Source organism: Accipiter gentilis, unplaced genomic scaffold, assembly GCF_929443795.1.
Source record: "Accipiter gentilis unplaced genomic scaffold, bAccGen1.1, whole genome shotgun sequence".
In the NCBI taxonomy this organism is placed as follows: Eukaryota; Metazoa; Chordata; class Aves; order Accipitriformes; family Accipitridae; genus Astur; species Astur gentilis.
This window is the reverse complement of record NW_026060847.1, coordinates 322,074-346,533: the sequence shown is the minus strand read 5'-3', so window position 1 is coordinate 346,533 and position 24,460 is coordinate 322,074. Positions and strand designations below refer to the sequence as shown.

The window sequence follows — 24,460 nt, the reverse complement described above, 5'->3', positions numbered from 1 at the left end:
ACTGTGCCTCTGGAGCTGGTGGTGGCCTAGCTGGTGATGGCGGCACCCAGAGATGCCCAGGGCACTGCCGAGCTCTAGGGTACCTCGGAGGGTTTGTGTGCTGCTCACTGCCCCCTTGGTCCAGGGGACCCCCTGACCCCATGAGAGCAGTTTGGACCCCACAGAGAGAAGGGGACTGGGGCATCTACAGTAGAGAGACATCCTTCCTGGGGAGCTTGGCCCAGGGCATGGACTGGGCTGACACCAGGGGTGAGGAGGGGACATGGGTTGGGGGATCCTCAGAATCATCTCAGTGCTCCCTGGGAACGTGAAAAGCCCTGGGGGTGGGGGTGGGTTTGGATGGTGCTGGGGCAGGTCCAGTCTGGTGCTGGAAGCTGCAGGCCTGGGTACAAGGAGCTGTTGAGGGGGTGCCAGGCTGGGGAGTAGAGGGTGTCCAGTGCAGTGCTGGGCAGTGTGTGGGTGGGTGTGAGTGGGGGGCAGGTGGCTGTTGGGGTGGGAAGAGCTGCCTTGTGCAGTGGGATGGCGAGTGACACAGCTGGGCTGGAACTGGGCACCCACAGCCTTGTGCAGTCCATGGGGATAAAAAGGACCCCTGCACTGATCTGGGGAGAGCCTGGAGGAGAGAGGGAGAGATAGAGGGCTCCTACCCCAGTACCTGTGATTCGGCGCACGTAGGGGGTTCCCCCAGACCTGCAGTGCTGGGGTTTGGCACTCTCCTGACGCATCCCATGCTGGTGTTTGAAGGAGCTGTGGAGGTGAGGCTGGCGGATGGCAGCAGTCGCTGTGCTGGGAGAGTGGAGGTGAAACACAATGGCGAGTGGGGGACCGTATGTGATGACAACTGGAGCATGAACAATGCAGCAGTGGTTTGTAAGCAGCTGGGCTGTGGGTCTGCTGTTGGAGCTCCTCAGTATGGACACTTTGGGGCAGGATCTGGCCCTATTTGGATGGATAATGTTGGCTGTAAAGGCACCGAGTCTGCCCTGTCTGACTGCGAACATGGTGGATGGGGTAAACATAACTGTTACCACAGTGAGGATGCTGGAGTGATCTGTTCAGGTAAGGGGACAGCCTGCTGCTTACCTCTGGGTCTGGGATGGGGGAAGGGACCGTGGCTGTGTTCTCAGGGAGCAACAAGGGGACACCAGAGCAGGGCCCAGTTGTGCTGGTCTAACTGCCAGGCTGGGACTGTCATTGTTGATGTCCCCAGTCCTTGGGGAAGGCTCAGAGGGATCCTACCCCAGGGTGATCTGACCTTGCCAGAGTGTCTCAGTCACCCTCAGTCAGTGTCTTGGGCTGCAGATGAATCCTCCATCCCTTCCCCGGGGTGTCCATTGGGCTTCACTGATCTCCACCCATTCTGCCAGTTTGCAGCCAACAATGCTGAGGGTCCCTGTGCTGGAAACACGCGGGGGCACTTGCTCAGCACTCCACACACACCTTGGAGGAACGGCATGAGATGGCTGATCCTCCTTGGTCATTCCCCTTTGCAGACATGGTTACCTCACCTGAATCAAATGGGCTTTTCAGAAAGGATGAGTGGTGGGCCCTGGGGAATGGAGCAGCGTGAACACAAAGCCCTTTGCTGCCTGTGCCCAGGGCTTGGCTGTGTGGACCAGCATTTGCGAGGGTTAGAGGCTTGGCAGATGCTCGACTCTGGCTGCTTCCTCCTGCATCACCACAGTCACAGGCTGGCACTGGGACATATCCCTGGGACTGTGACAGCCCTCTGGGGCACAGCCCCATGTAGGCAGCAGTGACCCACTGCCCAATCTCTCCTGCCTGCCCATGGTTCCCCACACCGCCCCATGACACAGGGTCTTTGGCAGCAGTTACTGACCCTCATCTGTGCCTGCTGTTCTCTGAGAGCTGGCATGGGTCAAGGGGGACTCTCCTGCCCCTCTGTCATGCCATCCATCTGGGTTGTGGACACCTCCAGGCAGAGCACTGTGTCCCTGGCTGAGGACATCCTCCCCGCCAAACAGACATCAGAGGGATCTTCACAGGCACCAGGCATGATAGCTGCTGCACCGTTTCTCTGCTCTGTGACATCTTCCACCTAAAATGAACCTTCCAACACCCCAGGAAAACCCCTGGGATCAGAGGGTGCTTCTGGTTGCATCTGGGCAATGGTCCTGCCTGGCCCAAAGCTCTGCAGGGGCTAGGCAGGCTGCAGCAGTCATTATCATCTGGGCCAGTTCTCCTGGATCCAAACTGCTCACACTATGGCAGTGCTGGGGGGACCATGCCAGGCTGCTCAGGGGACCCTGTGTGCAGCAGTTTGTCTGAGCAGTACCTGTGCCTGTGAGTCTGTGACAGACACGCACCCTCAAGTGCTCTGCTGGTGTAGAGATGGGATGCGTGGGGGTCTGGATGTGCCTGTGTCACCAACACCGCCCCAAAAACTTCCTCTGGAATGTGTGCTGGGCAGTTTGGTCATGGCTTGCTTGAGGATGATGCAGGACATGGGCATTTAACTGCCAGAGGGCTCTGGGAACTCCCAGTTGTTATGGGTTTTTTTTCCAGGATTTGTCCGGCTGGTGGAAGGGAAGAGCCACTGCTCAGGACGTGTGGAGATCCATGACGGGGACCAGTGGAAAACTGTCTGTGATTCACATTTTAGTCCCAAAGCTGCTGACGTTGTCTGCAGGGAGTTGCAGTGCGGCATGGCACTGCCTGTCTCTGGGCCAGCTCACTTTGGAGGAGGTGTCAGTCCCATCTGGGATGGAGAGCTGCAGTGTGTGGGGAATGAATCCCGCCTCATCTCCTGCCGCAGAGGGTCCTCCAGGGACCAGCCCTGCACCCACGCAAACAGCGCTGTTGTCACCTGCACACGTAAGGACTCAGGGAGGTGTTGACCACCAGGGCTGTGGCAGGGGTTGGGGAACAGAGCAAGGACCGTGCTGGGCCAGGTGTGAGGACAGGAGGGATGATGGGATTGTCTGCAGCATGAAAATGGTGCAGAAGGAGAAGAAAGACATGCTGTCCCTCTGGCCTCCCTGCCAGCTACTGCGGGTATGTGAGCACCAATCCACCCTCTCTCCTCCTCCTCTGTCCCCACAATACACAGGGTTCAGCCTGGTGAACGGCAGCACAGCGTGTGCAGGGAGGGTAGAGGTCCAGGTGTCGGGGACCTGGGGGACCCTCTGTGCCTCCCACTGGGATCTCTCAGATGCCCACGTTCTCTGTCGTCAACTCAACTGTGGGTTTGCTGAGTCCATTCCTGGAGGAGAGCATTTTGGGAGAGGCACTGGCCCCGTCTGGAGAGACTCATTCCATTGTGATGGGACAGAAGCCCACCTGGGACAGTGCCCAGTGATCACCCTGGGAGCCTCACCATGCTCCCACGGGAACAACGCTGCTGTCGTTTGCTCAGGTGAGTGCTGGAAAAATGCTTCATTAACTCCATTTGCCATTCGTGTGTGACGTGGCCACCCAAAGCAGGGATCCCATGGCTGTGCAAGGCTGAATTTCTCCCTGGAGAAACCCTGGCTTCCCCAGGAGCCATCTGGAGGGCTTTGCCTGCTCAGAATGACAGCTCTACTTTGTGAGAGCTGAGGGCTGAACGGAGGCAAGCATCTGCCCCCAGGGCAGTGGCTTAGGTCCCAACACCACCACCAGGCCTGGGCTCCTCCATTCTCCTACTGTTGGACAAGCCCAGGACAGGGCTCCAGGGCTGTGCTCCACCTCTCTGGCTGCAGACAACTGCATCCCGACTCCAGACAGAGCTCTACAGAGCCTTATCCCACCACCCAGGCAGCAGGTGCCTGGGTGCCCCCAGCAGCAGCAGACCTGGGTGTGAGCTGCAGAGAGGATTTTGCCTTCACTTCTCATCAGCAAAAGTCTCAATCTTGTTGTGTATGATTGGAAAATCCCCCCTCACCCTGCTCCCTGAAGGGTGCTGTGGCATCTCTGCTCTCCCCAGGCTCAGCCGGCTTTGCATCCCTGCGGCTGGTGGGTGGAGGGAGCCGGTGCGACGGACGAGTGGAGATCTTCCAGAACGGGACATGGGGCAGAGTCCTGGACGACCAGTGGGACGTGCAGGAGGCCAGCGTGGTGTGCCGGCAGCTGCAGTGCGGAGAGGCAGGGACAGCCTACAACCCCCCAAAGCCTGAGCGAGGGACGGGTCCCGTGGGGCTGCGAGGGGTCCGGTGCACAGGGCACGAGGCCAACCTGTCTCTCTGCAACACCTCCCTGCCCGAGAGTGCACTGGCAGCAGGGGTTGCGGAGGACGTGGCAGTCATTTGCTGGGGTGAGTGGTGCTGCACGGGCCCCCCAGGTGATGGGGTGGGTGGGCAGCCGGCCCCTGACAGCAACCGAGGTTTCTGCCCACTGCAGGGAGCCGGAGGGTCCGGCTGGTGAACGGGTCTGGGCGCTGTGCTGGGAGAGTGGAGATCTACTACCAGGGCATCTGGGGAACTGTCTGTGATGATGGCTGGGACCTGTCTGATGCTGCCGTCGTTTGCCACCAGCTGGACTGTGGAGGGGCAGTGAAGGCAGCCGGCTCTGCTCAGTTCGGGGAAGGCTCCGGGCAGATCTGGCTGGATGGCGTGAACTGCTCTGGGACCGAAGCTGCTCTCTGGGACTGCCCTGCCAGGCCCTGGGGGCAGCACGACTGCGGGCACAAAGAGGATGCGGGAGTCATCTGCTCAGGTCTGTGGTGGGAGCTGTAGTGGGAATCTAGTTCCTGGGGAGGCCAGGACACAAGGAGAGACAGGCATGGCCAAGGCTGTCCCTGGCTGCCTCTGAGCTCCAGCCCGAGCATGTCTTGTGGACACCCATGCACGGGTACCCTCAGTCCCACTGCGGGTCCCTGGAGAGCTCAGCCATCCCTGAGGGTTAGCAGGAAGGGCAGGGGTGTCTGTCCATCAGGGACTTCTCTCTGCACTTGGGTGCAAGGGGGATGTGCTGGCCCTGGCCCTACCCAGATAAGGGCCTGGGGGGTGCAGGGTGTCCTGGGTCCCAGAGCCCCAGACCAGCCTGTTCCCCCTTGGTGCCTATCCTCCCAGAGTTCGTGGCCCTGAGGCTGGAGAACAGTGATGGCTGCTCCGGGCGCCTGCAGGTTTTCTACAACGGGACGTGGGGCAGCATTTGCTCCAACTCGATGACTCTCGACACGGTGTCTCTGGCATGCAAGGAGCTGGGCTGCGGGGATGGAGGAACTCTGGAAACACAGCTGCCTTACGGAAGGGTGTCTGGTGCTACGTGGCTGGATTACGTGCAGTGTGGGGAAAAAAACAGCTCCTTCTGGCAGTGTCCCTCTGCTCCCTGGAACCCACGGTCATGTGAAGACCTGCAAGAGGAGACCCGCATCACCTGTACTGGTAACTCTGAACCACCTGGGCACCCCAGTGTCACCTCAGCGCCTGTTGCCTGCTGGGTATGGCCAAATGTAGAGAAAGAGCTTGGAGGGGCTTTCCCTTTCCATGTCAGTCCCTTCTGCTGCTGGTGGCAGAAAAGCGATCACAGCCACACACATCCAGCAGCAATTGCCACCCAGGTTGCCAGCAGCACCTGGGGGAGGCAGAGGCATCTCCAGGTGAGGTCTCAGAAGAGACCAGACAGGGTTCAGAAGAGCCTCCCCTCCATAGACATGTTCCTGCTGCTCTGTTAAACAGGGACTTTTGGGGGCTGAGCAGTCTGGGTCCCCCCACAGTCCTGTGCATGCCCCCTCAATGACCAGGGTTCAGTTGCTGCCGTGATCGAGATAGCAGAGGGAGGCACAAGCAGAGCTCAGTTCTGCTCTCTTCTGCACGATCTCCCAAACCAGCCCTTTCACCACAGTGTTTCCTCTTCAGGGAGACGCCCAGAGATGCCCTCAATCCCTCTGGCCCCGTGCCCCAACTCCACGAGGTGCACAGGTAGGGAGCTGCTCCTCTGTGGATGCTTCTTGTCTGGCAGGGCTCTGCCTGCAGTCTCCGTGCCATGGGAGGTCTTTGCCTTCTCCAGACAGGGAGAAGATTCGTGCCGTGGGAGGTGAGGACAGGTGCTCGGGCAGAGTGGAGGTCTGGCACCGTGGCTCTTGGGGAACAGTGTGTGACGACTCCTGGGACATGCGGGATGCCGAGGTGGCGTGCAGGCAGCTGGGCTGTGGCCCCGCGATGTCTGCCCTGCCTGAGGCTGCGTTTGGGGAGGGGACGGGCCCCATCTGGCTGGAGCAGGTGGAGTGCCGTGGGACAGAGCCGTCTCTGCAGGACTGCTGGGCCCGGCCTGGGGATGGCGGTGCTTGCCGGCACAAGGAGGACGCTGCTGTAAACTGCTCAGGTGAGTGGCAGGGCTGGGACCCCTTGCTAAGGGGGAAGGCCTTTTGCCCCGTTGGTCCTGGCATGGCCTGTAACCTCCCAAGAGCAAGAACATTTCTGCAGAGTGCAGGAGCCTGGTGCCAAGTGGGGAGCAGCCTCAGTGGAACTGGACGTCTTCTGGCCATTGCCTGTGGGGCCCTGCAGCCCCAGGGTTATCCCCTGGGCTGCCTGTGCCATCCTGCCTGCCACCCAGAGCAGAGCCACTGTTCCCTATCCCGCCCTCTCTTTCTAGCACTGCAGGAGAGGCAATTTGGGTGGGATGTGTCAGGGACATCCACAGACACACACACGGTGTGTTGGGGGAGAGGCTCCCCGCTGCCCTCACACCCACCCTCTCAGCCCAGCTCTTCTTTTCCTCCTCTGCAGCTACACCCAGGACAGCAGCACTCCCACCCCGAGCAGGTAACTTGCCTTGCCCCTGCAGCTGGGTATCCCCAGGGCAAGACTGTGACCCGCAGCGGGGTGGAAGGGGCTCCTTGCTGGGGTGTGAAACTCCCAGGAGAAGGCACTGGTCTGGTGGTGAGGAGGGTAGGGAAGGTTGAAATTTCCTCATTGGGGTAGAAGTTTCTCCATTGCTCATCCCTGGGGCCCTCCACCCCCTGCTGCCTTGTGTGATGGGGGTCAGGAATGGTGCTTTTCCCACCTCACCCAGGCCTGGTGCTGGCCTTTCCATATTCTTGCCCACACAGATTCCCCCCAGGGCCGTCTGAGTGGCAGAGGAAGAGTCTCAGTGCCCGTCATCATCTGCATCATCCTGGGGGCCCTTCTCTTCCTGCTCCTGGCCCTCCTGGCTGGGCAAGCTCTATGCACCAGGGCTGGGCGCAGAGGTTGGTCTTTCCACAGCGGTCCCAGGGGGAGATACCTCCTGGAAGGGCTGTGGGGTGTCAGTGAGGGGCATTGGCAAAGCTGGGGGGGTGAGACCGTGTGCTGCCACCTGTCCCATGCACCACCCCATTGAGTGCCTGGCCGTGGGGCACCAGCAGCAAGGGGTGGAGAGAGCCCAGAGGCGGGGGGAGGTAGCGATGGGGCAAGGAGAGAAATGCCAGAGCGGGGCTGGGGGAAATGTGAGCAGAAGGCAGATGGCCAAGGCAATGCTCTGGGTAGTGCTGGGGGGGGGGACTCTGGGACAAGGGAGATGATGGGAGGAGTGCAGGGCAGAAGGGTCCATCCCCGTGGTGTCAGGCCCCCAGGCTGTCCCCTCTGCCCAGCCCTGCCCACCCCTGGCTACTCTAGACCCATTGGGCAGATAGGGGAAAGCTCCAGGTGGAGGAAACATGGGAGCTGCTCCAGGGTCAGCCAAGGGGTACATGACCCTGGGGCCAGAGGGGCATGAGCGCTGTCTCTGATGGGATGATGCGAGGGTGACGCTGCCCCAGATAATCTCCACAGTGATGTTGCCCTCACTGGGGATGTGGCGGCTGTGCCTGCACAGTGCAGTGGGGCTGTGCCATTGGGCCAGTCCTGGGCTGGCCCAAGAAACAGGTTTGGGGCAGGGCAGTCTGAATCCCATTGCCCCTCTGCCTGTCCCTCTGCCAGCCCTACCTCTGTCCCCAGGCTCCAGGAGTGCTCAGGAGCCCTTCCCTGAGGCCCTGTACGAGGAGATCGGTTACAGCCCAGTGTGGGAGAAGCAGGCGAGGTTTGGTCGCTCAGGTGGGTGTGGGTCCTTCCTGGAGGAACATCTGCAGGCCCCTTTCCCCTGGCCCCAACCCCGGGCTGATTCCCTTAAGCCCCCCAGCCCATGGTCCTTGTGACACTGCGGCCACGTGATCTGTGGGGAGACCATCCAGGTCCTGGGCCTGGAAGGGGAGCTTTCTGCCAAACAAACAGCTTTGCCTGTCCCAGCAGGACAGCCCCTCTCTTCCTGCCTCTGTACCCCAAGTGACACCCACAGAGTGAGGGAAGGGGCTGTCCTAGGGCAGCTCTGGGAGCACCTTTGAGACAGGGTTTGCCCCAGGGAGGCAGGGGGATTTCCCAGCCCTCCTCCCCACGCAGCCCCAGCTCTGTGGGTCCCCCTTCCCCAGCAGCTCTGACCACGAGGCAGGTCAGAGGGGCTCACTTCATAACAGCCACCGTGCATCTCTGCAGGCTCCTATTCAGAGGAGTCCCTGACCCAGCTGCAGCCCTACCCTGGGGTCAGTGAGGAGGAGGATGGTCTGGGCTCAGCACCAGGTAACAGAGGCAAGAAGGAGTTGATCTCCCTGAAGACATGTGATGGGCAGAGGTGTCACTCTGTGTCACCGCTGGAGATGGGGAGGACATGGGGGTCTCCTGTGGTGCTGCCAATACCCGTGTCTCAGCCCTGTGTCCCTGCGCATTGTCACTCTGCTCTGCAGGACGTATCTTCTCACTGTCACCAGCTCCCTTCTCTCTTCAGATGTTCTTGTCCCACCTGGAGGTGACCCAGCAGATGGTTATGATGATGCCAGGGAGGTTTCTGATCCCATGGAGGATGTTGCCCCTGGTCAGGGAGAGAGGGAAATGGCCGGGGATCCAGAGGAGGGAGGAGAGCCCAGGGTTGCACCCGGAGGTGAGAGGGAAATTTAGCATTGCTGGTTCCTGGGGTGCCACCCCTTGGGCCACCCAAGTCACTGCTGTCCTGAGACCCCAGCCTCCTGGGAAGGGGGAACCTGTCCCAGGAGTTTTCCTTGGAGGGACTAGGGGTAGGAGAAGGAGCTGAATGTGGTGAGGAGCAGGGAGGAAGATGCTGTACAGACCCCATGGGCCGAACTACATTGTCCTGCCTTGCTGCTTGCAGGGGCCAGCCTGCGCTCCTGGAGAAGTGCTGGGGTCCCTGGAGCTGAAGAAGACACGTGGCCCCTGTCCTTTGGGAGCATGGGCTATGATGATGCTGAAGAGGTATCTCTGGCACATCCCCCTGAGGACAGAATGGCTGTGACATCAAAGCTCTGTGCACAACAGTCCCAGAGCCCCAGGCCATGAGACCCCATCCCTGCCGTGCAGCTGCATGCAACCAGAAGGGAGGTCTGTGGAGCTGGGAGAGCTGTGAGCACCAGGGAACCATGTCCCTTGGCCCATGGGCAGTAGAAACTGCCTGGAATTTCCTCTATGTTTATTTCCTTTTTATGCTATGTATCATCTTTGTTGTTACTAAAAGTCTCCGGGGGCTTTGACCCAGAGCTGGTGCTTGCCTGGCCAAGTGTGAGGGCATCTTCCTGAGGCTGATGAGGAGGACAGAGAACAAAGTCATGGAGGTGGGGAAATGGGCATGTCTCAGGGACAGCAGGCTTGGGGTCAGGCTGTGGAGCAGCGAGAGCCCATGGTCCCTTGGGAATAATCCTGCTGACAGAGACATTTCCATCCTACTGGCCACAGGCAGTTTCTAGTCAAAATGGCTCTCTGAAAGGTCCCGTGATGCACCGCAGTGGGAGCACCCATTTTGTCAGTCTAGGGTTTCCCAGCTGCTCTTTGCCTCAGGCAGGGCCTGGGCCATGCTGGTGCCACAGTACAGAGGCCATGACAGAGCTGCCATGTCAGGGTAAGTCCTGGGCTGTGGCCCCACAGAAGTGAGCCCTGAGGTGGCCGCAGTGCCCTGAACACCCCAGCCAGCCCCAGGGGGGAAGATGGCCCACAGATTACCTCCCACCATGGATAAGAGGCAGCTCTGCTCCCCACTGCCCCAGCAGAGGGTGCAGAGCTTCTTTCTGGGACACACGGGGCTGGGATTCCCTTTCCTCATTATCTGCCAGGACCCCAGTCTCCATGGGCTGCTCCTGCTGCCTTGGGCCCTCGTAGACCCTGAGCACTCTTTTCAAGGCACTGAGCTGCCTCCTTCCTGAGAAGAGGCTTCAAAGCCCCACGGCTGCCTGGGACCCCTCCTCCTGCTCTTCTCCAGCTCCCACCCCCGCTCTTCTTCTGCCTCTCCATGGATGTCAGTTTGGATTTGTGTCAGGGCGGTACTTGTGTGCAGGTACAAAAGGAATGGGAACAGAGGGGATGGGGGCACCTTTCCCCCAGCACTGTTGGAGGGCCAGGGGGATGGAGAAGAGATCCCCAGGAGATGTGTGCTGCAGCCAGAAGCCATGGTGCAGTCCCTGGCCTGGAGAAGGGCTCATCTGGGAGGATGCTCACGTGGGCACATTTCCATGGCAGAGGAGATTTTGTGTCCTTCCCCTAAATAGGCACTGCTGGGAGCTGAGCCCGGGTTCCTTTTCCTTGGCTGTGGCTTTCAGCTGCCCCAGTGCCTATGGGCAGAGAAACCTCTTGTGCAGGAACCAGGCGGGGAGAAGGGTTTGACACCTGGGCAGGACCTGGTGCCCAAACTGCTCTCCCTGGTTGTCCTGGTGGGTCTCCACACCCCTCTGGCACTTCCCCAAAAGGCTCCTCTGCTGTGGGCTGGAAGGTGCCTTGGCTGTCTGTGGCAGGGTTCCCTGTGGGGAGTTGCTGGAGCTCAGTACTGCTGCAAGCAGCAGGATCTGGCCTTAGAGGAGAAGAGGGGAGGAGGTGGCTGTCACCAACATCCTCCCCACTTCACCATTGCCCCATTCCCTGCTGGAAGCTCCTCCACGCCGGGGTGATCCTCGGGGATCTGGGAGAAGCCCAGGCACACACGTCCCTCTGCCCGATATCCCAGAGCCTTCCTACTGGCAGACCCAATGGGAGAGCAGCGTTCCCAAGGTGAGACCCCCACGGTGATGGGTGACATACACGGGCACTGCAAACACAGCCTCCATCTCCTGGAAAACTCCCATGGGGGCAAGCTCCAGCCCTGCATCTCAGAGAAGGAAGGTATAAAAGTGAAGGAAAGAAGGGGGGAGTGTTATCTTCTGAACACAGGATGGTGGAGGCTATGGGCAGTATGGACACTGACGTGCAGACTCAAGGTGCTCCAAGTGGAGACTGGGGAGAGGAACCCAGCACCTGTCCTGTGCCACCTCACTGCCAGCTCTGCCCTCCCACAGGTGTAATACTTCTCCCTTACCCTGGTACTTGGCAGGTATTTTCCTCTTCCTCCTTGGGGAGATGAGCCACAGGCCTGTGTGTGCTTGAGGGGCCAGCATGCCTGAGCTGGACGAGCCTGCTTCATGGCATTTGGGGACCTGAACTGTCAGGCCCTGCAGGCTGGGTCCATTCTCTGCAGCAAAGCAAGATTGTCTCTGTACCCCAGATCTGTGGTTGTTCCTGCAGCTCCCGAGGACCTGCCTGAGGGGGGTCACAGTGACAACCCATGTCTCAGCACTGCAGCCCCCATGCTGGGCAGAGCTTGACTGTTTCAAGCCCATAGGAGAGCAGCCTTATTTCTCTGAGTTTCGGCTCACCAGGGTGCTGGGCACCCTGCAGTGAAAGTCCATGTCTCATGCCCCATTTTGGTTGTGGGTGTTATTGCCAAGGGAGGAGCTGAGGCACCATCTCCTGGCCCTCCCTGCCTGTGCATGGCTGTGGACAGTTGTGACTCCCTGATCCTACCAGCACAGTAGTTACGGAGTAGTGACAGAGTCACCAAACACCCCAGGAACAAGAGGTCTGCACCGGTCCCACCTCTGCAGGGTTGTTCCTGACCTCAGCAGATCCAAGTTCCCTGAGCTGAGGCTCTTCTCAAGCCAGTGGCAATGGTGGAAGGATGGTGGAAGGAAAACTCCAGCTGGGAGTCCCACAGCCCTGCCCATGCTCGTCCAGCCCTGACACCCTTACCTGCTGGCACAGAGTGTTTCCCATGTGGTATGGGATCTCCACCTAGAGTGGAGACAGGACAATCCCAGAGCCTTCGCCCTGGAAAGCCAGCAGGGCAGTGTTGCTCTGGTCCCAAAGGACACCTGGACTGGACCAGCACCCTCACACCACATCTCCCAGTGCAGCCAGAAGGGATTCCGTAGTGTGCTGCTGCTGTCTATACCCTCCCTGAGGTCTCCTTGCAGGCACACTCTGCTGCCAAGCATTTCCCCTGGCTGGTTTGTGGGTCTAGGTTTCAGGGCAGTGACCTGGTCTCGGGTCCAGCACAGCTGCCTGCTTCTCCTCCAAGAAAGGGCTCAGAAGAGGCAGCACACACAGGACTCCCACAGCCCTGCCCACCTCACAGCCAAGCCCTGGGTGGGCAGGTCAGGCCCAAAGGGCCTGGGGAGGAGCAGTGCCTGAGCTCCAGCCCACAGCTGCCTGAGGCTGGGCAGTCAGGGCAAAAGCACCACCCCTGGAGATGCCAGGGACTGAACCCAGGACCTCCCACATGCGAAGCGGGCGCTCTTCCACTGAGCTCCATCCCCTTAATGCCTGCCAGCAGGAGAGATGCTCTTCTCCTGTGATGTGTCTATGACAAGGCAAGCAGTCTGTGCACCATCGAGAATGGCAAAGAGGAGAGAGACAGGGTCTTTGCAGAGACCCTGCAAAGGAGAGATGCCATCTGCTGTGGTGCAGGGAAGGAGGGGCGGCTAGAGACCACCCCAATGAAGCACAGAATGGGGAGTCCTGTCCAGGGGAAGGCTGGGGGCTTGCAGTGCAAGAGGAAGGTTCATTCTAACCTGCAGATCTGCAGCTACAGTTCAGGGGCAGTGCTCTGCCAAGAGGTGAAGGAACAAGGAGGGCCAGGGCAGGCTGGAAGAAGTCAGTGTCTGCAAAAATCTACAGGAGCAAATCAGTGCTGAAGCCCGGGGTTGAACCAGGGACCTTTAGATCTTCAGTCTAACGCTCTCCCAGCTGAGCTACCTCAGCCCTGCCCCAGCAGCCCTTGTCCCAGTTCCACCCCTGCCAGGCCACAGGCTGACATACTCATGAAGAGAGCTCCTTGGGGACATTCCCAGGCAAAAGCTGTGCCCAGTGCCAGGCAGAGGAGACCTGGCCTCTAACTGCCTCCATGGCCAGGTAGACTCCAGGTGTGGGGTGGGTGCCAGCTTACAGTGGGAGTGCCAAGATATGTGTCGGGCCTCGGTTACAAAGGTGAGTGGTGAAGGCAAGTGGGCAGGCCAGGCATGCGCAGTGTCCAAAGCTGGAGGTGGAAGAAGGGTGGGGTTGGTGGAAGACCTCTGTCATAGGGGAGAGAGGGCCCAGGGGAGGCAGAGCTTTTGCTGGTGCCATAGGCTTTTGCTTCCTTCTGCATGAGCAAGAGTGTTCTGTTCAATGTTTGGAGACCATATTTAGGGGGAGACAAGGCTTGAAAACCTTCAAGGAGTGGGACTGCACAACCTCTCAGTGCAACCTCTTCCAGTGCATAAGTGACCTTATGGTTATGACCTCATGGACCTCATCTCCTGCCTGAACGTTCTTTCAACTTTCGTCCCTTGCCTTACATTTTCCCACCATGCACCATGATGAAGACCCTGGCTCCCTTTTCTTAACTGCCTGATAGGTACTGAAATGCTTCTGTGAGGTTTCCCGAGGCCTTCTCATCTCCATACTGCACAGTGTTCCCTCAGCCTTTCCTCAGGTGGAAAGTTCTCCAGCCCCGTGCACACCCCCCCACACCTGACTGTGTTGGTGCCCCTTCACTGAACTTGCTCCAGTTGATGCATGTCTTTCCTGTGCTGGGGGCACTTGTTCCCATGGACACAGCTGCATGGGAGGACCCACAATACCAATGTGTGACTCTGCAGCTGAAACTCCCACCCCCAAATAAACAGACAGCACAGATGAAGAGATTCAAGAAAAATCCCACCTCTTGTGGCTCTGTGGTGTGCATGGGAGGGAGCTGACTCTCCTTCAAATGCCATGAATACAAATGCAGGATGAAACGCCACCATTGACCCATGGATCCCTTCCCTCAGTCCATGGACCCCCTCCGTCAGCAGGTGCAAAGGAGATCCCTGCCCTTCACTCTCTGAGTATCCTGTCTAAAAAAATAACACAAAAAAAGTGGTACATTAACAGTAACTCTGAGAGAAGGATTATATTTCTGGAACGAAAAAAAAGTCGCATGTAGATGTAACATTGTGTCTGAGCAGAAAGTTTTATTTCAGGAAAGAACTGGCTCTCGCTAGATGAGGGAATAAACACCAGTGATTGCCTTAGCCTGTTTCCCAGCAGGTTCCCCTGGAGCCCCAGGGACACCTGGAGGCAGCCCAGAGGGGGCAGAGAAAGGGCTGCCTTGGGCTGGTCCTCTGCTGCTGAGCTGGGCTGGGCTCCTGGGCTGGAGGGAGCTCATGGCAAGCAGGCAGCACTGCCGAGAGACAGCTCTGCCCAGGAGCAGCTCCTCTGCAAAGCGCCTGAAGGCACCGAGGGGAGAGGAGTGAGGCAGAGAGAGATGTTAAAGGCAGTCTGGGGTGGGAGGGGAGAGGAGAGCTGACCTGGAGAAAAATCTTCACAGCCCTTGACAGGGTAAGTCTCTGGCTGCAGGGCAATGTAACTGTGGTTCCTGGAATGACCTCCTAAAGCTGGCACATCCCACAGCCTAAGGGATCTGTCAGAGGGACTCACAGTTTTTGCAGTGCAGAGAAAAAGGCCATGCTTTGGAGCACAGCTTCCCTGCTGCACCCTCAGAGGGACAGGGCATGTCAGCTGCCTTCAGCTGGGGATGGCTGCAGAGTGTGAAGGTGGGTGTGCAGCCTGGGGTGCCCAGGGCTGTCCCTCTGAGCAGGGTCCCTGCACCCCAAAGGGGGGCTGTGTGCTGGGGCAGGGACTCTGCCACCGGTCAGGGTAAGTACTCAGCCTGCCTGGGGAACTCCAACAGCAGAGTGGGGAGAAGCTGTGGGTGGAAGAAGCAGTGCCCAGCAGGGCAGGGTCCTTCTGCTGACGAGAGGGTGCTGTGTGGGTCAGGGCAACTCACAGCTCCAGATCACCCCCAGGATGTTTCTGAGAGCACTTTTCAAGAGGAAGGACAAAGCAGGGTGTACTCTAAAGTAAAGGAAATTTTCTGTGGTGGGTTGACCCTGGCTGGATGCCAGGTGCCCACCAAAGCCGCTCTATCACTCCCCCTCCTCAGCTGGATGGGGGAGAGAAAAATATAACGAAAGGCTCGTGGGTCAAGATAAGGGCAGTTTAATAAAATGATAGCAAAGGTTGCGCGCGAAAGCAAAGAAAAAACAAATGATGTTACTCTCTACTTCCCATCAGCAGGCGATGTCTGGCCACTTCCTGGGAAGCAGGGCTCCTGTACGCGTAGTGCTTGCTCCGGAAGACAAAACTGCCCCCCACTTCCATCTCCCTTCACTTAGCTTTTATATCTGAGCTGACGTCATATGGTATGGAATATCTGTTTAGTTAGTTTAGGTCAGCTGTCCTGGTTATGTCCCGTCCCAAGATCTTGCCCTGCCCCAGCCTGCCATTGAGGGGAGGGCAAAAATGTTGGAGAGACAGCCTTGATGCTGTGCCAGCACTGCTCAGCAGTAGCCAAAACACTGGTGTGTTATCAACACCTTTCTAGCTACAGAGCTGCAGAGCACAGTGCTATGAGGGCTGCTATAGGGAGTACTAACTCCATCTCAGCCAGACCCAATACAATCTCCACCCCTTATTCCATACCATTTGCGTCCTGCTCAGGTCCCACATAATTTAATACAGATATCTTCTAACCATACTATTGTATTTAATTCTCATTACTGAAATCCTTTCTTACCAACACTTACAACTGAAACTACATACTTAAACAACTTTTATACCCAACGTACAGATTTATACATTCTTATTAATTACTATCCCTTGTCCTTTAAGAGATAGATATTCCAGGGGCTTCTTCCACTCCTTCAGATGTTCACACACAGGTTATGACTTGGGCCCCATCCATCTAGATGAGTGGTCAGGACAGGAGAAGCAGTACGTTCAATCGTTGGGCACCAACGTCGGCTTGGTTTGGGTCACCGATGCACTTGTCTGGTTCCTTGCGAATTTCACTCCTCTGCAGTTCAGGTCATTCCTGCTACATTACTTCCTGCAACATACAACTCACATCACAGATTATTTTTCCCCCAAGGTTAAATGTCCTTGAGGCACACACTGGGTCTCCCCATCCTTCCGCATTACCCACCAAGTACACCCAGGTCCCTGAGCAAAGACAATCCCACGAATGGGTTTGCCTTTTCCCATGGGAGGTGCAATCCACACTGCCTTCCCCAGCCACTTCCCCATGTGCACCACGGGGACCTTATCTCCTCCCACAGTATGTAGGGGTTTTGTTTGGGCAGGACCAGGACGGTTAGCAGATCCTCTAGAGTTAACTAGCCAAGTGGCTTCTGCTAAATTTGCATCCCAATGCTTCCATGTCCCATTGCCTAGCGCTCTCAACATACTCTTCAACAGTCCATTATATCTCTCAATTTTTTCCAGATGCCTGCGGGTGATAGGGTATGTGGTATACCCACTCAATGCCATGTTTCTTTGCCCAGGAGCTTATAAGGTTATTTCGGAAATGAGTCCCACTGTCTGATTCAATTCTTTCTGGGGTACCGTGTCGCCATAAAATTTGCCTTTCGAGGCCTAAGATGGTGTTTCGGGCAGTGGCATGGTTTACAGGATATGTTTCTAGCCAACCAGTAGTTGCTTCCACCATGGTGAGTACGTAGCACTTGCCTTGGCGTGTTCGTGGCAGTGGTCCAATGTAGTCAATTTGCCAGGCCTCGCCATATTGAAAACCCAACCACCGCCCTCTGTTCCAGGGAGACTTTACTCTGGTGGCTCTTTTGATTGCAGCACATGTTTCACATTCATGAGTGACCTGTGTGATGGCCAGGTCAGGTCCATGGTCAGGTCCACCCCTCGATCACGAGGCCACCTATACGTTGCATCTCTCCCTAGATGTCCCGATGTCTCATGGGCCCATCGAGCTACAAATAGCTCACCCTTACGCTCCCAGTCCAGGTCCACCTGAGCTATATCTATTTTGGCAGCCTTGTCTACCTGTTCATTATTTCGATGTTCTTCAGTGGCACGGCTTTTGGGCACGTGAGCATCTACATGACGTACCTTTAGAGTCATGTGTTCTACACGGGCAGCAATGTCCTGCCACAATGCTGCTGCCCAGATGGGTTTACCCTTGCGTTGCCAATTGGTCTTCTTCCACTGCTGTAGCCACCCCCATAGGGCATTAGCCACCATCCAGGAGTCGGTATAGAGGTAGAGTACCGGCCACTTTTCTCGTTCAGCAATGTCTAGAGCCAGTTGGATGGCTTTCACTTCTGCAAACTGACTTGACTCGCCTTCTCCTTCAGTGGCCTCAATGACTTGTCGTGTGGGACTCCACACAGCAGCTTTCCACTTCCGATGGTTCCCTACCACACGACAGGATCCATCAGTAAACAAAGCATAACACCTTTCATCTTCTGATAACTCATTATATGGTGGTGCCTCTTGGGCACGAGTCACCTCCTCAGGTGATGCTCCAAAATCTCTGCCTTCTGGCCATTCCATGATCTCTTCCAGAATTCCTGGGCGGTTAGATTTCCCCAGTCGAGCCCGTTGCGTGATCAATGCTATCCACTTACTCCATGTAGCGCTGGTTGCATGATGTGTAGAGGGATGTTTCCTTTGAACATCCAGTGTAGCACGGGCAATCGTGGTGCCAAGAGGAGATATGTTTCTGTACCAACAACTTCTGAAGCGGCTCGAACCCCCTCATATGCTGCTAAGATCTCTTTTTCAGTCGGGGTATAGTGAGCTTCTGATCCTCGGTACCCCCGACTCCAAAACCCTAATGGTCGACCTCGGGTTTCTCCTGGTGTTTTCTGCCACAGGCTCCAGGTGAGACCATGTTCCCCAGCTGCAGTGTAGAGTACATTTTGTACATCTGGTCCTGTTCGGACGGGCCCAAGAGCTACTGCATGAGCTATTTCCTGTCTGATATGCTCAAAGGCTTGTTGTTGTTCAGGGCCCCATTCAAAATAGTTCTTTTTCTGCGTTACTCGATAGAGAGGGCTCACGTAAGGGTGAACAAGGACCTCGGGAGCCTGCATAATAAAACCATTCACATCAATGCCTGGTAGGGAGAGGGAGATGTGTTCCCTCATCTCCTCCACAAGATAGCTCCCACAACACAGCAAAGCCATCACTGCCAGGACAAAGCACATAGACACTATTTGTATTAGCACGTTCCCACGTTCCTTCATTCTCCACACAAGATAGCTCCCACAGCACAACAAAGCCATCAGTGCCAGGACAAAGCACACAGCCATTATTTGCATTAACATGTTCCCAAACTCAGCAAGCTAGAGATAAGCAAGCAGCTAACAAGCTCTGTGACCTGCACAGGAGCTTGCCACTTAATGACTAGCTATAGAACGCTTAATGCAAAACTGCCGTTGTCGTGCCCCACGTTGGGCGCCAAAAAGGACTGTGGTGGGTTGACCCTGGCTGGATGCCAGGTGCCCACCAAAGCCGCTCTATCACTCCCCCTCCTCAGCTGGATGGGGGAGAGAAAAATATAACGAAAGGCTCGTGGGTCAAGATAAGGGCAGTTTAATAAAATGATAGCAAAGGTTGCGCGCGAAAGCAAAGAAAAAACAAATGATGTTACTCTCTACTTCCCATCAGCAGGCGATGTCTGGCCACTTCCTGGGAAGCAGGGCTCCTGTACGCGTAGTGCTTGCTCCGGAAGACAAAAATGCCCCCCCCTCCGTCTCCCTTCACTTATCTTTTATATCTGAGCTGACGTCATATGGTATGGAATATCTGTTTGGTTAGTTTAGGTCAGCTGTCCTGGTTATGTCCCGTCCCAAGATCTTGCCCTGCCCCAGCCTGCCATTGAGGGGAGGGCAAAAATGTTGGAGAGACAGCCTTGATGCTGTGCCAGCACTGCTCAGCAGTAGCCAAAACACTGGTGTGTTATCAACACCTTTCTAGCTACAGAGCTGCAGAGCACAGTGCTATGAGGGCTGCTATAGGGAGTACTAACTCCATCTCAGCCAGACCCAATACATAAGTTCTCAACCAGGAGACGCAGCACATATTTACTTGTCTCTGACTAGCTGATAGTTAGAAGTACCCACACGGAATGACCAGCAAACCCACTAGCCACATTGAGCAAGGGCAGCATTAATTGCATTGGACTTATTGCCTGTCCGGAGTTCGTGGGACATCACCATTACGATAGCAGAACCATGAATACTTCGTAAGGTTGTCACATTCCTCTGTAAACTCATCCTCTGTTTGTTATGCACCGCAGTAATTCAAGCTACCATGCTGTGCTTCCCAATCGCCATTCACTTCCAAAACCATCCAGAAGCCCACATCACGTATCTCAAAGTAAAATAGTGCTCTAATTTAGTCCTCTGTCTATTAAGGTGAGAGGAATATCTGTTTCTATGAGATGCAAGCTGGGAATCAAAGGCTGGTGGTAAAGATCTGGTTTAGGTTTTGAAGTCAGTGGGAGGTTTGACTGAGTTTCGGTGCAGCCAGGGTGTCCCGGCCTTTGTTCCCATGATGATACAGACTCTTGCCATAGCTGCAAAGAAAGCCTGTGTGATTTTATCCACATGAAAAGAGATAAATAAAAATACACTGATACGTGGTGCATGAGAAGTGTACATGGCTCAGATCCTTCTTTGACAATATGCGTCATTTTTTAAGGGTGATGGTTCTATATTTACAGGACACTGACTATAAATAAGGGATGTGTTGTGGATCAGTTGTGAAAAGACCTAAGGCAACTGACTTCAATATTTGCTTTGGAAAGTGCCCAAAGAGCAGGCAGGCAGGCAGTCAGTCACCTGGAGGATTTTCATTTTGACAGCTTCTGCTTTCTGCGCTTTTTATTAGATAGCTAAGTTACACAGTGTTGAATTGGAGAGCATATTTAAGTATGCTGTGATGTTATTCGTATTCTGAAGTGATTTTGCAAAGAATCGATGAATTGTACGCACTGTCATAACTGAGGGATATTGACTTAGGAGAGGTCAAGGCTGCCTTTGAGCTAAATGCAAAGCAGGTGGACGGCATTTGATCGCCACTTAACATGAAAGGTGCAATTCAGGAAGATCCCTGCTGCTGGTGTAATGGTCTCTAAGAAGACATGCTTGTGTTTTTGTAACACGAGTGTAATGAAAAAAGTAAAATGTCATGTGTTTGCCCGTTTGACAAAGAGATGGACAAAGACTTTACAAGGTTGGTCTAAAGTGTAGCTACTCCTACTTGTGCTGTCTCCTACCACCTTCTCCGAGCAGGGCTGAGAGCACTTCTGAATTTTCTCTGTTTTTTCTTGCAGTCTCTTCTGTGAGGCAGTGGAATTTTTACCACATTTATTTTCCCGATAAAGTTTTAGCATGGTTGTTCTCCTCAGGCTTTGAGCTGCAGTGAGGTATCCCGTTGTTGTACAGAGGGAAAGGGGAGAAAAAGAAAAGTGCATGTGCTACCTCTTCTTTGGTGGAGACACTTGGGTTATCTGTTCATCTTGCATATGTATATAGTGTTGGAGCCTCAGCATTCACCCCAGCTCTCCCCTCTACCATTTTCAGATGCATTTTCCCCAACCTCATTGTCAGAAACCCAGGGATGGAGGCAGGGATGGAGAGAGAGACCAACCGAGGCAGGCACAAAAGGGGAAGAGAAGGGCTGGGGCTGGGGAAAGGAGGGGCAGAGGCAGTTGCTGCAGCACTGGCAGGCGTGTTAGTGGCAACAGATGGAGAGTGGGCATTCCGTTTTCCCCACCGTTACGTCTTGTGTCCCAGCTCCCAGTACCCTCGAGGTTCCCAGTGGCCCTTAGTACCTGCAGAAGGTGGAGGGACGGACAGGGCTCAGCAGGCCGTCTCTGTCCGGCTGTACTACTTTTGGCTGGGGTAGAGTCAACAGCAGAGTTGACCAGAGCATATTAGATGGAATTTACAGCTTTGATATCTGTTCAGCAGTTGCTGGTCATGGTATTGACTTAACTGTTGTCACCATTAGTTTATCTGATCCGTGCCAGGCTCCTCTTTGCTGTGCATGTTAAAGCTTGGGTTTGCCTTTTGCAGTTTGCTGTGGTCTGTAGCACTTGGTGGTGTTTTGCCTGGGGGGTTTATTACAAAAGCACTGGCCTTGATCTTAATCAGGTATCTGAGTTCTGCATTGATGCCATTACTCTAAGAATCATCTCGTGGAGACAATTAACAATTACACCTTTTCCCTTTTCTCCTCTGAGAGTTTTTGGGGGAGTGTCGTGGTTTAACCCCAGACAGCAACTAAGTACCACGCAGCCGCTCACTCACTTCCCCCATCCAGTGGGATGGGGGAGGAAATCGGGAAAATAAGTAAAACTCCTGGGTTGAGATAAGAACGGTTTAATAGAACAGAAAAGAAGAAACTATAATGATAATGATAACAGTAGTAATAAAAGGATTGGAATGTACAAATGATGCACAGGGCAATAGCTCACCACCCACTGACCGACAGCCCACCAGTCACTGAGCAGCGATTCCCTGCCCCCCCCCCCCCCCCCCCCCACTTCCCAGTTCCTAAACTCGATGGGACGTCACATGGTATGGAATACACCATTGGCCAGTTTGGGTCAGGTGCCTTGGTTGTGTCCTGTGCCAACTTCTTGTGCCGTGGCTGGCCATGAGAAGCTGAAAAATCTTTGACTATAGTGTAAACACTACTGAGCAACAACTGAAAACATCAGTGTTATCAACATTCTTCGCATGCTAAACTCAAAACATAGCACTGTACCAGCTACTAGGAAGACAGTTAGCTCTATCCCAGCTGAAACCAGGACAGGGAGGAAACACAGAATGTCACCTTCACCAGCTTTTTCTTCATGGCATATATTTTCTCCCTCGTTACAATAAATTCTCAGTAGCTTGAACATCCTTGGGTAGCCAAAATACTCCTTATTGGTACTTCTCAAGAATTTTTATTCCACTTTCTCTAGGGTTAACCAACCATTTAGGAATACCACCCAGGGATATGCCCCAAGGCCGTGTGGTTATGGGTGGCAAGGCATGCAGGGGAATACAGGCAGGTACTGAGGATTGTTGTCACCTCCAAGGGTCTGAGACTTCAACCCAGATGAGCGCGGGATCCTGATGAAGTGACAGAATGTTTGCAAAAAGGGTGCCCTGGTGCTGGCTATGCCAAAGAGACACAGCTTGTCGCGCTGTGCTGGGGCCTGCCCTTCGCCTACTGAGCACTATTCAGCACTGTTCAGCACCCTCAAGGAGAAGAGAGGGTCTCTGCATCTAAAGACATACAAACAGACACTGTGGCTGAACCAGAGACCCAGGCCTCAACTATGCCAGTCGCCCCTATAGGCAAGAAGAAACAATGGAAGCTGAGGTCAGCTTGGCAGATATGCAAACAGATTTCAGCCATCATCCAGGAGAGCCAATTATCAGCTGGCTGCTCTGATGCTGGGATACTGGGGCCAAGGGTCGGGAATTAGAGGGTAAGGAAGCCCGGCAGCTGTGATCCCTTGCTAGGGGTAAGGCCGTTGACAAAGGGATTGGAAAAGGGGCAGCAGTCCTCAGCCTCTGGAGGCGAGTCCTGTCGAGTGTGAAGGACAGGTATCCCTTCAAGGAAGATCTTGCAAATTCCCAGTCAAGTGGACCACCATTGAGGGAGGTGTCCAGTACCTGAGGGAATTGGCCATGGTGGAGGTGCATTACAGCAACCTGGACAAAAACCAGGCATCCAAAGACCTGCATGAAATCCAGTGCACGCAGTCCATGTGGCAAAAATTTATATGAAATGCTCCGACGTCATATGCCAACACCCTGGCGATAATGAGCTGGAGAAACACAGAGTCACCAGCTATGGATGGTTGGGACAGACAACTCCGAGAATACAAAGATAATCTTGCTTCCTCCCTATGGGCCTGTGTGTAGGCTGTGGAGAAACTCACCCCCGAATTGTCCGAGCAATCCGAGAAGGATAGCTCTTCCTCACCCACACCAACCAAGGTCCCAGCCATTAAGAGCCAGCCTTTTTCTGTTCCAGGGAGAGGGTACCGGTGGTGCACACCACGTGCAACCCTCTGGTTCTCCCTGCGTGACCGGAGGAAGGACATGAGGCAGTGGGATGGTGAACCTACCTGGAAACTAGAATCTCGGGTACAGGAACTGCAAGGAAAAACAACAGACAGAAGGCATCCATCCAGGAAAATTACTGCTCCAAGGTCTGTGGGTCAGAGTAGAAGGGCTGATCTTGCTTTTGACCTTGATGAAGGACTTGTGCTTTGCAGTTACAAAAACCCAAGTGATGAAGACTCTGGCCAAGAATAGAGGGGCCCTGCCTTTGGCCAGGCAGAGGAAAGGGACAGCCGGGTTTACTGGGCTGTGTGGGTTCGATGGCCTGGCACATCAGCCCCACAGGAGTGTAAAGCTCTAGTGGGCACCAGTGCAGAGGCTACTCTAATACCATCAGATTACAAAGGGGAGGAATCCATCTGCATTTCTGGAGTGATGGGAGGATCCCATGAAGTGTCTGTGTTGGAGCCTGAGGTAAGCCTACCTGGGAAAGGTATTGTGACTGGTCCAGAGGCTCCATGTATTCTTGGCAGAGACTACCTCAGAGGAGGATACTTCAAAGGCCTAAAAGGGTACTGGTGGTCTTTGGGTATAGCTGCCTTGAGTCCAGAGACAATTAAGCAGCTGTTTAGCTTGCCCAGTCCCTCAGAGGATCCTTCTGTTGTGGGGTTGCTGCGGGGTAAGGAACAGCAGGTGACATTTTCTCCCATGACTGTGCACCAGGAACAGTATCGCACCAACTGAGACTCCCTGGTTCCCATCCATAAGCTGATTCCATGCCTGGAGAGTCAGGGAGTGGTCAGAAAGACTCGCTCACCCTTTAATAGACCCATATGGCCGCTCTTTTCCAAAACAACCTCATAGACACCTTCCGCCTCTTCCTTGACCATCACCAACAGGATGAGGAGTGCACATGTCCAGCTTGGACTTGGACCCCCAGCACTTACATTGCAGTGCGAGGCTCCTAAGAGAAACTGTGATTCATCTCTCTTGTCTGTAGGAGCAACAGCACCAATGTCTGTGCTCACTGGGCCTCCTTCTCCTGCCTCCCCAGCCAGGGCAGAGGCAGGTGGTTCTCACAAACTGCACATCCAACAGGACTGGAAGGAGTCATGCCCAATTGCTCCCGTTGGCTAGCAAAGGAGCAAGGGAGGCCCCTGTGCACCTCTCATGCTGGAGAAGGGAATCCTCTCTGGAAGGACATAGGCACTGCTCTGCTGACTTCAGCTCCCCACAAGCCAGGCCCCTCTGCCTCAGAAGGTCTGAGCCTTTCTAATTCTATGTGAGTTGATGAAGATGCAGTCGTCTGAAGGGAAGTGAGGTGAATGCCATTCCCGGGGACTTTCCTGCCCT

The 24,460-nt window shown here is 55.2% G+C and overlaps 1 protein-coding gene and 1 non-coding gene across 2 annotated transcripts in view; both read right to left on the bottom strand.

Moving 5' to 3' along the window:
* LOC126036932 (scavenger receptor cysteine-rich type 1 protein M130-like) overlaps positions 1-24,460 on the bottom strand; it is a 189,847-nt gene that overhangs the window by 120,686 nt on the left and 44,701 nt on the right. The window lies entirely within an intron of this gene.
* On the bottom strand, positions 12,890-12,962 carry TRNAF-GAA (transfer RNA phenylalanine (anticodon GAA)). The gene has a single exon. It is a non-coding gene; the product is annotated as a tRNA-Phe (tRNA).